The sequence below is a fragment of the Oncorhynchus keta genome, chromosome 34 (assembly GCF_023373465.1).
Source record: "Oncorhynchus keta strain PuntledgeMale-10-30-2019 chromosome 34, Oket_V2, whole genome shotgun sequence".
Lineage (NCBI taxonomy): Eukaryota > Metazoa > Chordata > Actinopteri > Salmoniformes > Salmonidae > Oncorhynchus > Oncorhynchus keta.
In genome coordinates, this window is record NC_068454.1 from 70,211,346 (window position 1) to 70,230,193 (window position 18,848).

An 18,848-nucleotide genomic window follows, 5' to 3' on the forward strand; every position below is an offset into this window, starting at 1 on the left:
TCCACATCCAACACCGCTCTGCTCTCTGTATCCACATCCAACACCGCTCTGCTCTCTGTATCCACATCCAACACCACTCAGCTCTCTGTATCCACATCCAACACCGCTCTGCTCTCTGTATCCACATCCAACACCGTTCAGCTCTCTGTACCCACATCCAACACCGCTCTGCTCTCTGTATCCACATCCAACACCGCTCTGCTCTCTGTATCCACATCCAACACCACTCAGCTCTCTGTATCCACATCCAACACCGCTCTGCTCTCTGTATCCACATCCAACACCGCTCTGCTCTCTGTATCCACATCCAACACCACTCAGCTCTCTGTATCCACATCCAACACCGCTCTGCTCTCTGTATCCACATCCAACACCGTTCAGCTCTCTGTATCCACATCCAACACCGCTCTGCTCTCTGTATCCACATCCAACACCACTCAGCTCTCTGTATCCACATCCAACACCGCTCAGCTCTCTGTATCCACATCCAACACCACTCTGCTCTCTGTATCCACATCCAACACCACTCAGCTCTCTGTATCCACATCCAACACCACTCAGCTCTCTGTATCCACATCCAACACCGCTCTGCTCTCTGTATCCACATCCAACACCGCTCTGCTCTCTGTATCCACATCCAACACCACTCAGCTCTCTGTATCCACATCCAACACCGCTCTGCTCTCTGTATCCACATCCAACACCGCTCTGCTCTCTGTATCCACATCCAACACCACTCAGCTCTCTGTATCCACATCCAACACCGCTCTGCTCTCTGTATCCACATCCAACACCGTTCAGCTCTCTGTATCCACATCCAACACCGCTCTGCTCTCTGTATCCACATCCAACACCACTCAGCTCTCTGTATCCACATCCAACACCGCTCAGCTCTCTGTATCCACATCCAACACCACTCTGCTCTCTGTATCCACATCCAACACCACTCTGCTCTCTGTATCCACATCCAACACCACTCAGCTCTCTGTATCCACATCCAACACCACTCAGCTCTCTGTATCCACATCCAACACCGCTCAGCTCTCTGTATCCACATCCAACACCACTCAGCTCTCTGTATCCACATCCAACACCGCTCTGCTCTCTGTATCCACATCCAACACCGCTCTGCTCTCTATTTCCACATCCAACACCGTTCAGCTCTCTGTATCCACATCCAACACCACTCAGCTCTCTGTATCCACATTCAACACCACTCAGCTCTCTGTATCCACATCCAACACCACTCAGCTCTCTGTATCCACATCCAACACCACTCAGCTCTCTCTATCCACATCCAACACCACTCTGCTCTCTGTATCCACATCCAACACCGCTCTGCTCAGCTCTCTGTATCCACATCCAACACCACTCAGCTCTCTGTATCCACATTCAACACCACTCAGCTCTCTGTATCCACATCCAACACCACTCAGCTCTCTGTATCCACATCCAACACCGCTCTGCTCAGCTCTCTGTATCCACATCCAACACCACTCAGCTCTCTGTATCCACATTCAACACCACTCAGCTCTCTGTATCCACATCCAACACCACTCTGCTCTCTGTATCCACATCCAACACCGCTCTGCTCAGCTCTCTGTATCCACATCCAACACCACTCAGCTCTCTGTATCCACATTCAACACCACTCAGCTCTCTGTATCCACATCCAACACCACTCAGCTCTCTGTATCCACATCCAACACCACTCAGCTCTCTGTATCCACATCCAACACCACTCAGCTCTCTGTATCCACATTCAACACCACTCAGCTCTCTGTATCCACATCCAACACCACTCAGCTCTCTGTATCCACATCCAACACCACTCAGCTCTCTGTATCCACATTCAACACCACTCAGCTCTCTGTATCCACATCCAACACCACTCAGCTCTCTGTATCCACATCCAACACCGCTCTGCTCTTTTTTTTTTTTTCCCTTGTTTATGGGCGCCTATATGTCAGACACACATGTTAAGTTAATTACTGCCCATCTTCTATCAGAGCACATTTTCTCATCTTGAAATAATCCTGAAGTATGCAGAGAAAATAATGGGATATGACACAGGCGTTTCCTGTAGAAATTGGTTTGAGTTCCCTCTGTAATTACAAGTGTTTAGAGAGAGAGAATATCAGGAGGAAGGAGACGATGAGAAAGGAGAGAGCAACAAGCAGCAGAGGATGAGGAATAGGAAGACTGGAGGAACAGTCAGAGGAGGTAGAGACTAAGAGAGAGCGAGCGAGAGAGAAATACTGTAGATGTACACAGCTCTGATTACAGGGTTAGTTCCACTAGGAAGTAGCAAGTATAAGCCTGGTCACCCGCGTCTTGTCCTGGTGCAGCCACTGTTTGGGGTCGTCCTCCGTGGCCAGGAAGGCTATCAGCTCTAGAGCTGTGAGACGAGTCTGTCGCCGCGACGACACAACGATAAGAACAGGCATGGCAGGAGAGTGACTGCGAATCGCTGGGGGGGTGTATATATATATATATATATATATATATATATTGAGAGAGCGATATAGAGGGGGGATGCACAGTGTAGTTGCATACAGAAACTGTGTTTATGTGTGTAGTATATTGTACCTTGGAACACAGGCTTGTTCATGCTGGCCATGCGGGTGCGGTAGTCCTGTCCTGGGAAGCCGTGGATGTGAAACTCCAATGGGACGGGACGCACAGAGGGCCGGAAGTTAAACAAACCCACCTGTAAGAAAGGGGGAGAGGCAAAGAGAGAGAGTTAGACAGTGGATGAAAGAGAACCATATGGATATAGAACCATAGAAAGAGAATGAATGTCTTCTCTCAGTCAGTCAGTGAGAGAGAGAGAGAGAGAGAGAGAGAGAGAGAGAGAGAGAGAGAGAGAGAGAGACAGTGGATGAAAGAGAACCAGAACGAGAGAGAGAGAGAGAGAGAGAGAGAGAGAGGCAGAGAGTGATAGATAGATAAAGTGAGTCCAGCTGGAAGCAAGGCCCATCTGGGTGTCTAAAGGTTTGTCATTGTCCTTGTCCGGGGGAGAGGGACAGGGAACTGAGCACTTTTTGTCTGGTGTGCTCAGAGGCTCGCTGGGTAGGGCAGCAGTGCATTGTGGCGTGTGGAGTGGCCAGGCAGGGCAGGCGCGTGTGTACACATATCTAAAGGCCTGGATAATGGATTGGGCATCTAAACCCAGCCAACATCCCCAGTCCCTCCCGTCCTCAGTCTAAACAGCCAGATTTATAACCAGACAATCTGTCTGCCAGGGACACTGCAACAGTAACACAACGTTTAGACAACCAATACCGTCACAGAGAAGACTGGAATGGTGGGATACAGTTGGATTTTCAGCACAATGTTTGAAAAGCATTACAAATGATGTTATGCTAACACTTTATAACTTTCAGAAATAAGCAGCTTTAAATGCTTATGAATGCTCTATAAATGTTATATAAAGTGTTTTTCATCAGATATACATTTTATCTCAAAAAGAAAATACTAAGTGAATGTAAAGAGTGTCTGTCTACATGTGCTTTTCATGTGTGACTGGGGTCATGTTGGACATGCAGGCATACACAAGTTCCCATGTCTCTCTGCGGTGGACAAGGAGGTTATTATATACCCTTCTGATGTGATTACTGCTGTTATTATTAAACGACTGTCAAGTCATCTGTCCGCATTGGTACCGTGATTTCTGTTGATTACCAGAGCAACTCCAGCATGGCTCCAGAGAAACAGAACTCCAAACCATTACCGTACTGTGGTCAAAACTATTACACGGATTCCCTGCCAAAAACATCAGTATTATTCTAATAACTCTTATTATATACATTTATTAAATACGAAAAGGGGAGGCGGATACATGAACCCTAAAAAACACTGGCTAACACCACAAATGTGGTTACTGGTTGGCTTGAGAACAACAACGTCAATTACAAAACCTCCAATTGATGATAGAGACATGAAGTCTATCTGAACAGAGGACAGGAGGTCAAAAGGTGAAAGGGTGAGCTGGTTTAAACTACAGGAGATGGGATACTGGGATACAGACACAGTGGTACAATCCAGTGTGAGAAAGTTTGACAAAGCACTTCACTATGGAGAGTAGTATTATTATTAACTCTTTAGAATTCTATAAGAATGTTGTTTGTGTGATGGTTAAAGTTAAGGCTCTATAGAACGTTCTGTTTGTATGAGGGTTTATGAGGGTTAAAGTTTAGGCTCTATAGAATCAAATCAAATCAAATCAAAATCAAATCTAATGTATTTATATAGCCCTTCGTACATCAGCTGATATCTCAAAGTGCTGTACAGAAATCCAGCCTAAAACCCCAAACAGCAAGCAATGCAGGTGTAGAAGCACAGTGGCTAGGAAAAACTCCCTAGAAAGGCCAAAACCTAGGAAGAAACCTAGAGAGGAACCAGGCTATGTGGGGTGGCCAGTCCTCTTCTGGCTGTGCCGGGTGGAGATTATAACAGAACATGGCCAAGATGTTCAAATTTTCATAAATGACCAGCATGGTCGAATAATAATAAGGCAGAACAGTTGAAACTGGAGCAGCAGCACAGTCAGGTGGACTGGGGACAGCAAGGAGTCATCATGTCAGGTAGTCCTAGGGCTCAGGTCCTCCGAGAGAGAGAAAGAAAGAGAGAATTAGAGAGAGCATATGTGGGGTGGCTAGTCCTCTTCTGGCTGTGCCGGGTGGAGATGATAACAGAACATGGCCAAGATGTTCAAATGTTCATAAATGACCAGCATAGTTGAATAATAGTATGTTCTGTTTGTATGAGGGTTTATGAGGATTAAAGTTTAGGCTCTATAGAAAGTTCTGTTTGTATGAGGGTTTACGAAGGTAAAAGTTTAGGCTCTATAGAACGTTCTGTTTGTATGAGGGTTTACGAAGGTAAAAGTTTAGGCTCTATAGAACGTTCTGTTTGTATGAGGGTTTATGAGGGTTAAAGTTTAGGCTCTATAGAACGTTCTGTTTGTATGAGGGTTTATGAGGGTTAAAGTTTAGGCTCTATAGAACGTTCTGTTTGTATGAGGGTTTATGAGGGTTAAAGTTTAGGCTCTATAGAACGTTCTGTTTGTATGAGGGTTTATGAGGGTTAAAGTTTAGGCTCTATAGAACGTTCTGTTTGTATGAGGGTTTTTGAGGGTTAAAGTTTAGGCTCTATAGAACGTTCTGTTTGTATGAGGGTTTACGAAGGTAAAAGTTTAGGCTCTATAGAACGTTCTGTTTGTATGAGGGTTTACGAAGGTAAAAGTTTAGGCTCTATAGAACGTTCTGTTTGTATGAGGGTTTATAAGGGTTAAAGTTAAGGCTCTATAGAACGTTCTGTTTGTATGAGGGTTTACGAAGGTAAAAGTTTAGGCTCTATAGAACGTTCTGTTTGTATGAGGGTTTATAAGGGTTAAAGTTTAGGCTCTATAGAACGTTTTGTTTGTATGAGGGTTTATGAGGGTAAAAGTTTAGGCTCTATAGAACGTTCTGTTTGTATGAGGGTTTATGAGGGTTAAAGTTTAGGCTCTATAGAACGTTCTGTTTGTATGAGGGTTTATGAGGGTTAAAGTTTAGGCTCTATAGAACGTTCTGTTTGTATGAGGGTTTACGAAGGTAAAAGTTTAGGCTCTATAGAACGTTCTGTTTGTATGAGGGTTTACGAAGGTAAAAGTTTAGGCTCTATAGAACGTTCTGTTTGTATGAGGGTTTATAAGGGTTAAAGTTAAGGCTCTATAGAACGTTCTGTTTGTATGAGGGTTTACGAAGGTAAAAGTTTAGGCTCTATAGAACGTTCTGTTTGTATGAGGGTTTATAAGGGTTAAAGTTAAGGCTCTATAGAACGTTCTGTTTGTATGAGGGTTTATGAGGGTTAAAGTTTAGGCTCTATAGAACGTTCTGTTTGTATGAGGGTTTATGAGGGTTAAAGTTTAGGCTCTATAAAACGTTTTGTTTGTATGAGGGTTTATGAGGGTTAAAGTTTAGGCTCTATAGAACGTTCTGTTTGTATGAGGGTAAAAGTTTTGATTTCATGGGGTTTGTGAGTCAAGAACCATACCCATAGATATTAAAGATCTCTCTATATGCTTCTAGATAGAACTAGGCGGTGGTACCTAGCAGGTGGATCTCAACGATGATGAGGATGGCTACTTTCTGGACGTAGCTGCGGTTCTGCCTTTAGCGACTCACGCCGTCCCACTTTTCCGCCGTGGTCACGATCAGGTCGGCCGCGGCGATGGCCCGCATGTCTGGAGTCACATCACCTGTCAGCTCCACAACCCTAGGGACGAGGAGAGAGGGAAGGAGGGAGAGGGAGGGGAGAGAGCAAGAAAGAGACAATAGATGGATGGATAGATGGATGGATATACCACAGCTGATGGTCATTGACAGATGTGAATGCAACTGAAATGCACATGGTTATAACCACGTCTCTCACTTCTTCCCCAGTTTTTCCTCTATCCTGATCTTCCAGTCCTCAATCCTCTCCCTGACCAGAGCTTTCAGAGGGGCAATGTACACCACCTGAGAAAACACACAGAGCAAGGATATAAACAGAGAGAAATGTATAGCGATATAGAAAGAGAAAAAGAGAGAGAGATAGAGTGAAGGGGGCAGACAGAGCTTGGAGGTAGGGTACTGGTTGAAGACTTGGAACATGGCCAACTCGGCAGTGATGGTTTTACCGGAGCCCGTTGGCGCCCCCAGCAGGACGTTGGTGTCGGTGTGGTAGAGCGTGTGGAAGATGGGCTCAAAGATAGGGATGGTGAACACCAGCTGTTGGGGCTCCCCACTCACCACCTGGAAAACACACACAAGGTAAGAAAGACTAGGCTCAACCATATCCACTGATACAGGGTCAGATATATTCCGTACCCGTAATGGTTAAGGTTAGGATTAGGGGTCAGGTAATCTGATCCTAGATCTGTAGTTAGGGGCAACCTTTGCCCTAAGGGAACACAGGAGTGGTTCTCAGACACATTCTAGAAGTTCTGGTACCCAGAAACCCACCTATTTCTTCTGTAGGAGCAGATACTCTGAATAGTAGATGATGGGGTCCTCCACCCACAGCCACCAGGGCTCTCCCACTGAACCATAACACTAAGAGAGGAGAGAGGAGAGAGGAGAGGAGAGGAGAGGCAGAGGAGAGGCAGAGAAAGGTAGAGGAGAGAGGCAGAGGAGAGAGGCAGAGGAGAGAGGCAGAGGAGAGAGAAGAGGCAGAGGAGAGAGGAGAGAGGTAGAGGAGAGAAGAGAAAGGTAGAGGAGAGAAGAGAAAGGTAGAGGAGAGGCAGAGGAGAGAGGCAGAGGAGAGAGGCAGAGGAGAGAGGAGAGGAGAGGCAGAGGAGAGTGAAGAGGCAGAGGAGAGAGGAGAGAGGTAGAGGAGAGAAGAGAAAGGTAGAGGAGAGAGGAGAGAGGAGAGGAGAGGCAGAGGAGAGAGAAGAGGCAGAGGAGAGAGGAGAGAGGTAGAGGAGAGAAGAGAAAGGTAGAGGAGAGAGGAGAGAGGAGAGGAGAGGCAGAGGAGAGAGAAGAGGCAGAGGAGAGAGGAGAGAGGTAGAGGAGAGAAGAGAAAGGTAGAGGAGAGAGGAGAGAGGCAGAGGAGAGAGGAGAGGAAAGGCAGAGGAGAGAGGAGAGGCAGAGGAGAGAGAGGAGAGAGGAGAGGAGGAGGAGGAGAGAGAGAGGAGAGAGGAGAGGAGAGAGGAGAGGAGAGGCAGAGGAGAGAGGAGAGGCAGAGGAGAGAGGAGAGAGGTAGAGGAGAGAAGAGAAAGGTAGAGGAGAGAGGGGAGAGGTAGAGGAGAGAGGAGAGAGGAGAAAGGAGAGAGGAGAGGAGAGAGGATAGGAGAGGCAGAGGAGAGAGGAGAGGCAGAGGAGAGAGGAGAGAGGTAGAGGAGAGAGGAGAGAGGTAGAGGAGAGAGGAGAGAGGTAGAGGAGAGAAGAGAAAGGTAGAGGAGAGAGGAGAGGCAGAGGAGAGAGGAGAGGAGAGGAGAGAGGAGAGAGGAGAGGAGAGGCAGAGGAGAGAGGAGAGGCAGAGGAGAGAGGAGAGAGGTAGAGGAGAGAGGAGAGAGGTAGAGGAGAGAAGAGAAAGGTAGAGGAGAGAGGAGAGGCAGAGGAGAGAGGAGAGAGGAGAGAGGAGAGGAGAGAAGAGAAAGGTAGAGGAGAGAGGCAGAGGAGAGAGGAGAGAGGTAGAGGAGAGAAGAGAAAGGTAGAGGAGAGAGGAGAGGCAGAGGAGAGAGGAGAGAGGAGAGAGGAGAGAGGAGAGAGGAGAGGAGAGAAGAGAAAGGTAGAGGAGAGAGGAGAGGAGAGAAGAGAAAGGTAGAGGAGAGAGGAGAGGCAGAGGAGAGAGGAGAGAGGCAGAGGAGAGAGGAGAGAGGTAGAGGAGAGAAGAGAGGAGAGAGAAAGGTAGAGGAGAGAAAGGTAGAGGAGAGGAGAGGAGAGAGGAGGAAAGGTAGAGGAGAGAGGAGAGAGGTAGAGGAGAGGAGAGAGGTAGAGGAGAAGAGAAAGAGAGGAGAGAGAGAGGCAGAGAGGAGAGAGGAGAGAGGAGAGAGAGAGAGAAAGGTAGAGGAGAGAGGCAGAGGAGAGAGAGAGAGGTAGAGGAGAAGAGGGTAGAGGAGAGAGGAGAGGCAGAGGAGAGAGGAGAGGCAGAGGAGAGAGGAGAGGAGGAAGAGAAGGTAGAGGAGAGAGAGAGAGAGAGAGAGGAGAGGAGAGAGGAGAGGCAGAGGAGAGAGGAGAGAGGCAGAGGAGAGAGGAGAGAGGTAGAGGAGAGAAGAGAAAGGTAGAGAGAGAGGAGAGGTAGAGGAGAGAAAAGAAAGGTAGAGGAGAGAGAGAGGAGAGAGGAGAGGAGAGAGGTAGAGGAGAGAGAGAAGGTAGAGGAGAGAGGAGAGAGGCAGAGGAGGAGGAGAGAGGTAGAGGAGAGAGAGGAGAGGAGAGGAGAGAGGAGAGAGGAGAGGAGAGGAGGCAGAGGAGAGAGGTAGAGGAGAGAGAGAGAGAGGTAGAGGAGAGAGGAGAGGCGGAGGAGAGAGGAGAGAGGCAGAGAGAGAGGAGAGAGGAGAGGCAGAGGAGAGAGGAGAGAGGCAGAGGAGAGGAGAGAGGTAGAGGAGAGAAGAGAGAGGTAGAGGAGAGAAGAGAGGAGAGGTAGAGGAGAGAGGAGAGAGGCAGAGGCAGAGGAGAGAGGAGAGGAGAGAGGAGAGAGGAGAGAGAGGAGGAGAGAGGAGAGAGGAGAGAGGAGAGAGAGGAGAGAGAGGAGAGAGGAGAGAGGAGAGAGGGCAGAGGAGAGAGGAGAAGAGGAGAGAGGAGAGAGGAGAGAGAGAGGAGAGAGGAGAGAGGAGAGACGAGAGAGGAGAGAGAGAGAGGAGAGGAGAGGCAGAGGAGAGAGGAGAGGCAGAGGAGAGAGGAGAGGAGAGAGGAGAGAGGAGAGAGGTAGAGGAGAGAAGAGAAAGGTAGAGGAGAGAGGAGAGAGGCAGAGGAGAGAGGCAGAGGAGAGAGGAGAGGAGAGGAGAGGAGAGGAGAGAGGAGAGAGGTAGAGGAGAGAAGAGAAAGGTAGAGGAGAGAGGAGAGAGGCAGAGGAGAGAGGAGAGAGGTAGAGGAGAGAGGAGAGAGGTAGAGGAGAGAGGAGAGAAGAGAAAGGTAGAAGAGAGAGGAGAGAGGCAGAGGAGAGAGGAGAGAGGTAGAGGAGAGAGGAGAGAGGTAGAGGAGAGAAGAAAAAGGTAGAGGAGAGAGGAGAGAGGCAGAGGAGAGAGGAGAGGCAGAGGAGAGAGGAGAGAGGCAGAGGAGAGAGGAGAGAGGCAGAGGAGAGAGGAGAGAGGAGAGGGAGAGGCAGAGAGGAGAGAGGAGAGAGGAGAGAGGAGAGAGGAGAGAGGAGAGAGGAGGAGAGAGGAGAGGAGAGAGGAGAGAGGAGAGAGGAGAGAGGAGAGGAGGAGGAGAGAGGGAGAGAGGAAAGAGGAGAGGCAGAGGAGAGAGGAGAGGCAGAGGAGAGAGGAGAGGAAAGGCAGAGGAGAGAGGAGAGGCAGAGGAGAGAGGAGAGGAAAGAGGAGAGAGGAGAGAGGAGAGAGGAGAGAGGAGAGAGGAGAGAGGAGAGAGGAGAGAGGAGAGAGGAGAGGCAGAGGAGAGGCAGAGGAGAGAGGAGAGAGGTAGAGGAGAGAAGAGAAAGGTAGAGGAGAGAGGAGAGGTAGAGGAGAGAAGAGAAAGGTAGAGGAGAGAGGAGAGGAAAGGCAGAGGAGAGGAGAGGAGGGCAGAAGCATGAAGAATCAGTGGCATTAGAAGATCAGAGCACTCCCAGGTTGTTTAACCAGATAGTAGCAATTCAAAACAAAGCAATGTACTTGTGTATTTGTTAATAGGTGCGTGTGTTGTGGTGCATGTGTGTATGTGTGTAAAACGTTCAGGAATGGGTTTTGGGGTGACTCGAAACAGAAACATTAGCCTTATCCTCTCCTCTCTCTCCAGTAGGAGGTGCACTGTACTGTGCATTTCTCAGCTCGGCGCTGACCCCCTGTAGAATACTGTACGCTAATTCCTTTCCACTGCTGTGGAAACAACTGCTGGCTGGCTAACAGACCACAGGTCCAGGAGACTGCTTTATGACACATGGAGAGAGGAGACAGTCCAGTTTGCACAGACAAACACACTACAACAACAGCTATAATGTCATCTTCTGGCCTGGTCCCTAGCCCTGTAAATTTCTAAAGATATCAGGGACACTACTCTTGATTAGGGCTTGGAGTTATTCCCAACCATGTGAACTGAGCCAGGAACAATTCTGGGTCCTACTCATGATAAATGCACAACATTCGGATGACCCCAAAATAGAGAAACACTAAAGGGAGTGGGGAACCACACATTAATATTAGAAAACGAGATCCAGCACCCTATTAGAATGAGTCATGATCCTGGAGTCCGTGGCTTGGGTTAGAGTTAGGGAGAAGGAGATCTCATGTGTCTCTACATGTGTCGTGGCTAGCTTGCGCGGCAAGGCGTGTGTACATATGCAGCAGGGATCACTGGCTAAGCTGGGGGTGTCCCATTACAACTCTCCCATGAGCAGAGCATGCATCGCTAATCACACAAACATTCATCTTCATACACAGCCTGGCTACAGCGGGCCTCCTATTCCACCCGACTCCCTCACAAACTACAGGAGTCATCTGCCTCAATGACATTCTCCAATCTCCATAGAGATTCTATAGCCTAACTCACATGTAGTATTAAAGCCGCAGGATAATAGTACAAGAAGGTGATGCACCTAAACACTGATCTAGAATCAGCCATCTCCCCTTTAAATAAACCTTAATTTTAACCATCAAAAGAAAAGAAGAGCCCTCAACCAGTACACTTCCAGAGGTAAAGTCTGTGATGAGGAGGGAAACACAGTGATGGGAATCAGACGCTGCAGGGTTGTTTCAGCAGCTGGCTGCTCCACCTCATTTATTTTCAGAGGCTACAGAGGTAGAACAGCAGCGAGATTCACACTTTTCACTCATTCACCTACCACTGGCTGGAGGAGGAAAGGAGCAGGGCCATTGGTGGAGAGGACAGCTCCATACTGACAGACTACTGACACTTCACACTAACACATTTCTACTGTTAACAGCATTTAGACACACTTAAAGAGTGCTCTGATAATGCCTACTGTTTGTGTACTGTGTGTGTGTGTGTGTGTGTGTGTGTGTGTGTGTGTGTGTGTGTGTGTGTGTGTGTGTGTGTGTGTGTGTGTGTGTGTGCGTGCGTGTGTGAGAGAGAGAGAGAGAGCGAGAGAAATCGAGGTGATCCTAGGTGAGGTCGACATGGTTACCTGGTCATGCCACTGGAAGTCGGGGGTGATCTGGAGGCGGACCCTGAGCACGGTGCGTGTGATTGGTTGGATGGTGGCCTACATCAGTATGGAAGGGTGGACACACTGCTTCACCTTCAACCCGATGTTCACATGGTGGAGCATGTGACCTGGGACACAGAGAGAGAGGGGAGTGGTATCACTATAGCACGCTGCGCGAGCGAGCGCATACTCTCACACACACACACACACACACACACACACACACACACACACACCTCTAGAGAACACGATAGAATTGTGTCTAATTTGGTAGTGAACCACACCTGGCCCAGTATTGTCTCACCTATCTCGTCCTTCTGCATATCTTTCAGTTTGTCCACAGTGAGTTTCTTCTCCTCCAGACGGGCCAGCACATTGTGAGGCAGGATGGAGAACTGTCTCAGGGGATGAGCGAAGCCCCACAGACGCTTGTCCATCACTTTACACAGGTTGAGCAGGCGGTAGGTCATGGCAGGCCAGCGCTTCCTCAGAGCAATCTCAAACAGAGCCCTGACGATACGAGCTGCGTTCTACACAAGGACGAAATACACACACACAGTTACAATTTGAGTGGCATTCTATAGTAGAAAAACAAGGACAGACAGATAGTCACAATTGGAGTAGTGTATTACAGCAGGTGTAAAAACACACAGGCTACAGCCAGACCTAGAGCAGTGTTCTACAATGGGTACAGCAGGACAGAGAGAGTCATGCAGAGACTGAAATAATCCATCAAGATGTAGGACGATTAATCATGTCTGATGGAGAGCCGCGGGACTGGTATGATCAGGCTCTGTTCTGAAACATGGGTCAGGCCTGGCTGTGCGATGATGAATTGCTCATGTCTGTCCTGACAGATGGGTCAGGTGGTTGGCGCTGCTCGTTGATAAACTGGTCAGATTTGACGTGGCTGGGCTCTTATTGATTAGGGCATGATGGATTGGCCGTGCTGGGATTGATTTGTTGGGCCTGGCTCTGTTGTGATGGATAAGTCGGGGCGAGGATGCTATCTGTGATAGATTGGTCAGATCTGCTTCTGTCCGGAACATGTGGTTGAGTGGGAGGATGGACAGAGACAGGCAGGCAGACATAGAGACAGGCATATAGACAGGTGGAGACACAGAAACACCAGCTGGGCCAGATGTGGGTCTGCTGCTGGGGTTAAAAGGCCACTAGGGCAACCGCACTCCTACATCAAACCCTCTGGAGAGAAAACCCTACCCTCACACCCTTACTGAGCCTACACTCATACCCTTACTGAGCCAACACTTACACCCTTACTGAGCCTACACTCACACCCTTACTGAGCCTACACTCACACCCTTACTGACCCTACAGTCACACCCTTACTGAGCCTACACTCACACCCTTACTGAGCCTACACTCACACCCTTACTGAGCCTACACTCACACCCTTACTGAGCCTACACTCACACCCTTACTGACCCTACACTCACACCCTTACTGAGCCTACACTCACACGCTTACTGAGCCTACACTCACACCCTTACTGAGCCTACACTCACACGCTTACTGAGCCTACACTCACAACCTTACTGAGCCTACACTCACACCCTTACTGAGCCTACACTCACACCCTTACTGAGCCTACACTCACACCCTTACTGAGCCTACACTCACACCCTTACTGAGCCTACACTCACACCCTTACTGAGCCTACACTCACACCCTTACTGAGCCTACACTCACACCCTTACTGAGCCTACACTCACACCCTTACTGAGCCTACACTCACACCCTTACTGAGCCTACACTCACACGCTTACTGAGCCTACACTCACACCGTTACTGAGCCTACACTCACACCGTTACTGAGCCTACACTCACACCCTTACTGAGCCTACACTCACACCGTTACTGAGCCTACACTCACACCGTTACTGAGCCTACACTCACACCCTTACTGAGCCTACACTCACACCCTTACTGACCCTACACTCACACCCTTACTGAGCCTACACTCACACCCTTACTGAGCCTACACTCACACCGTTACTGAGCCTACACTCACACCCTTACTGAGCCTACACTCACACCGTTACTGAGCCTACACTCACACCGTTACTGAGCCTACACTCACACCGTTACTGAGCCTACACTCACACCGTTACTGAGCCTACACTCACACCCTTACTGAGCCTACACTCACACGCTGAGCCTACACTCACACCGTTACTGAGCCTACACTGAGCCTACACTCACACCCTTACTGAGCCTACACTCACACCGTTACTGAGCCTACACTCACACCGTTACTGAGCCTACACTCACACCGTTACTGAGCCTACACTCACACCGTTACTGAGCCTACACTCACACCGTTACTGAGCCTACACTCACACCGTTACTGAGCCTACACTCACACCGTTACTGAGCCTACACTCACACCGTTACTGAGCCTACACTCACACCGTTACTGAGCCTACACTCACACCGTTACTGAGCCTACACTCATACTCCAAATAACGACCAACAGCCAAAACACATCAGGCCTCACAGTCCGAGTCACAGCACCAGCATAGTTCCAACCAGGGAGATTATTGCGATTGACGAACTTCATGATTAAGCTGCCTTCCTTCTCCAGTTATTTTGTGTGCATGTGTCTTTAAGAGCATGCAGTAAACACAGGTGAACTGTGGTCTCAGGTCTCTCAGCGCTCATGTACAATAATCTACTCTCTCAGGAGAACTCCTGGTGTCCTGCGGTCAAGTGCACCGGCCTGCAGAACAGCTCTATCTATCATCCAGTTGCTAAAGCCATTGAGGAGTGTGTGGGTATGCATGAGAGACAGGGAGTTAGCCCCTGGTAGAGAGAGAGAGTGTGTGTGTGTGTGTGTGTGTGTGTGTGTGTGTGTGTGTGTGTGTGAGAGAGAGAGAGAGATGGTATGTCTGCCAGTGTTTGTGAGTGTGCGCACATATATGTATGTATGCAACTTTATCTCTGTGCTTGTGTGTGTGTGTGTGTGTGTGTGTGTGTGTGTGTGTGTGTGTGTGTGTGTGTGTGTGTGTGTGTGTGTGTGTGTGTGTGTGTGTGTGTGTGTGTGTGTGTGTGTGTGTGTGTGTGTGTGTCTGTTGGTGTGTAGTGGCAGTAACATGCGGGAGCAGGACCTATCAGTCCTCAGTCTGGATTAACCATCAGGTCCCCTCTATTCCACTATGGCTGCCTGCCTCCCGGCCACAGCCATCAAACCGGCTGCACATCTGAAATCGGGCGAAATAGGAGCAAAGAGGGAATTTGCTGTGAACAATTCCAAATATTCATCCACATGGAATCAGTTACCGCAGAAACCATGTATAGATGGGTTCAGCAGAGGGGATGGGAAGAGGGGATGGGAAGAGGGGATGGGAAGAGGGGATGGGAAGAGGGGATGGGAAGAGGGGATGGGATGAGGGGATGGGAAGAGGGGATGGGATGAGGGGATGGGAAGAGGGGATGGGAAGAGGGGATGGGAAGAGGGGATGGGATGAGGGGATGGGATGAGGGGATGGGAAGAGGGGATGGGAAGAGGGGATGGGATGAGGGGATGGGATGAGGGGATGGGAAGAGGGGATGGGAAGAGGGGATGGGAAGAGGGGATGGGAAGAGGGGATGGGAAGAGGGGATGGGAAGAGGGGATGGGAAGAGGGGATGGGATGAGGGGATGGGAAGAGGGGATGGGAAGAGGGGATGGGAAGAGGGGATGGGAAGAGGGGATGGGAAGAGGGGATGGGAAGAGGGGATGGGAAGAGGGGATGGGAAGAGGGGATGGGATGAGGGGATGGGAAGAGGGGATGGGAAGAGGGGATGGGATGCGGGGAGAAAAAAACTCCAAATGTAAAAAAGATTCCAGGCTATCAGTCATTATGAAATATGCACCAGCCAAACATATTACATTCCATCAGATATATTAAACCATTTGATTTTCATAAAGAGCATAATGCCGAAATCCCGGCATGGCAGATTAACTGTGACAGTTCATGAAAGCCTCATGATCCCTCTGAAACAATGGAGATGCTGGTACAAACAGGAAACCCGTTTATGGATGTGTACTATATGATTAGTTAAGACACCATTTCTAAACCCCCATCAGTACACCAGTCTGCTCTAGAATGTGGACACCATATGCTGCTGGCTGAGGGAAGGGGAAGTCTTGGCAGGGGCTGCGGCCTAGCAGGGGACACAGGGGTAGAGCTGAACCCCTCAGAGGGGCTAGGCTAGCTCAGTTTGGGGGTGAAGCAGAGTATGTACACAAGTTGAAGTTTCTTCAGGTATGGTTCAGTTTGTATGAGTGTGTGTGTGTATATGTGAGAAACAGATGGAGAGAGAGCATATGTGTGAAGTGTGTGTGTGGTGCTGTGTGTAGTGTGTGTGTGGTGCTGTGTGTAGTGTGTGTGTGGTGCTGTGTGTAGTGTGTGTGTGGTGCTGTGTGTGTGGTGCTGTGTGTAGTGTGTGTGTGGTGCTGTGTGTAGTGTGTGTGTGGTGGTGTGTGTGGTATGTGTGTGGTGCTGTGTGTGTGTGGTGCTGTGTGTAGTGTGTGTGTGGTGCTGTGTGTAGTGTGTGTGTGGTGCTGTGTGTAGTGTGTGTGTGGTGCTGTGTGTGTGGTGCTGTGTGTAGTGTGTGTGTGGTGCTGTGTGTGGTGCTGTGTGTGTGTGTGTGTGTGGTGCTGTGTGTGTGGTGCTGTGTGTGTGTGTGTGCTGTGTGTGTGCTGTGTGTAGTGTGTGTGGTGCTGTGTGTGGTGCTGTGTGTAGTGTGTGTGGTGCTGTGTGTGTGGTGCTGTGTGTAGTGTGTGTGTGGTGCTGTGTGTAGTGTGTGTGTGGTGCTGTGTGTGGTGCTGTGTGTGTGTGGTGCTGTGTGTAGTGTGTGTGTGGTGCTGTGTGTAGTGTGTGTGTGGTGCTGTGTGTAGTGTGTGTGTGGTGCTGTGTGTGTGGTGCTGTGTGTAGTGTGTGTGTGGTGCTGTGTGTGTGGTGCTGTGTGTAGTGTGTGTGTGGTGCTGTGTGTGTGGTGCTGTGTGTGGTGTGTGTGTGGTGCTGTGTGTAGTGTGTGTGTGGTGCTGTGTGTGTGGTGCTGTGTGTAGTGTGTGTGTGGTGCTGTGTGTGTGGTGCTGTGTGTAGTGTGTGTGTGGTGCTGTGTGTGTGGTGCTGTGTGTAGTGTGTGTGTGGTGCTGTGTGTGTGGTGCTGTGTGTAGTGTGTGTGTGGTGCTGTGTGTGTGGTGCTGTGTGTAGTGTGTGTGTGGTGCTGTGTGTGGTGCTGTGTGTAGTGTGTGTGTGGTGCTGTGTGTGTGGTGCTGTGTGTAGTGTGTGTGTGGTGCTGTGTGTGTGGTGCTGTGTGTAGTATGTGTGTGGTGCTGTGTGTAGTGTGTGTGTGGTGCTGTGTGTGTGGTGCTGTGTGTAGTATGTGTGTGGTGCTGTGTGTGTGGTGCTGTGTGTAGTGTGTGTGTGGTGCTGTGTGTGTGGTGCTGTGTGTAGTATGTGTGTGGTGCTACGTAGGACAGGTCTGAGATGAGGGAGAAGCTGTCCACCTCTCCCCGGCCAATGTAGGTCTGCAGTAAGATGTTGATCTTGCCGTATCCGTTCTCCACTCCGCCTGCAGCAGGCAGCTCACAGTAGTTACACAGCATCTGCTCTCGTTCCTCCATCTCCTCATCACGCACCTGGAAAAATAACACACACACACACAGTCAGGAGCACTTCCACCTAGGTACTCAAACTATATCAAGACCTTGCTATACTGTTGAGCAGGTGTCCTGCAGCAGTCTATAATGTGTGATGAGTGACCTCACGGTGTGACCTGTGAACTTTCACCTTGACCTGTTCAAACTCCTCGTCTTTGCTCCCAGAAAAGATTACACTTGTCGGGGCATGGACTCTACAAGATGTCAAAAGCTTTCCACAGGGATGCTGGCCCATGTTAATTGAAATACATTCCAGGTGACTACTTCATGAAGCTGGTTGAGAGAATGCCAAGAGTGTGCAAACCTGTCATCAAGGCAAAGAGTGGCTACTTTGAAGAATCTAAAATCTAAAATATATTTTGATTTGTTGAACACTTTTGTGGTTACTACATGATTCCATATGTGTTATTTCATAGTGTTGATGTCTGCACTATTCATCTACAATGAAGAAAATAGTACAAACCATTGAATGAGTAGGTGTGTCCAAATCTTTGACTGGTACTGTATGTCATGGAAAGAGCAGGTGTTCTTAATGTTTTGTACACTCAGTGTACAATACAACATAGTACATATAACGTCATGTTATGGAACTCTGGTGTGCCTCCATGGTGTTGTATTTGATATAAAAGTGACTGGCGGTTCTGCCCAGGTCAGTGGAAGTGAAGTATCCTGTCCTCTTCTCGAAATGGATCATCCTGGCCTTGTCCAGTTTCCTGACTGCCACCAGTTCCTTACAGTACCGCTCCAGACCTGGGTCCATCTAACACAGAGACAGAACAGTTTAACCCTGCCATCACCACCAGTTCCTTACAGTACCGCTCCAGACCTGGGTCCATCTAACACAGAGACAGAACAGTTTAACCCTGACATCATCACCAGTTCCTTACAGTACCACTCCAGACCTGGGTCCATCTAACACAGAGACAGAACAGTTTAACCCTGCCATCATCACCAGTTCCTTACAGTACAGCTCCAGACCTGGGTCCATCTAACACAGAGACAGAACAGTTTAACCCTGCCATCATCCACCAGTTCCTTACAGTACAGCTCCAGACCTGGGTCCGTCTAACACAGAGACAGAACAGTTTAACCCTGCCATCACCACCAGTTCCTTACAGTACCACTCCAGACCTTCTAACACAGAGACAGAACAGTTTAACCCTGCCATCATCACCAGTTCCTTACAGTACCGCTCCAGACCTGGGTCCATCTAACACAGAGACAGAACAGTTTAACCCTGCCATCATCACCAGTTCCTTACAGTACAGCTCCAGACCTGGGTCCATCTAACACAGAGACAGAACAGTTTAACCCTGCCATCATCCACCAGTTCCTTACAGTACAGCTCCAGACCTGGGTCCGTCTAACACAGAGACAGAACAGTTTAACCCTG

General features: G+C 49.1%; 1 pseudogene; it reads right to left on the reverse strand.

Annotated features, from left to right (window-relative positions):
* Positions 1-18,848, reverse strand: part of LOC118381338 (activating signal cointegrator 1 complex subunit 3-like) — a 72,364-nt pseudogene that overhangs the window by 41,493 nt on the left and 12,023 nt on the right.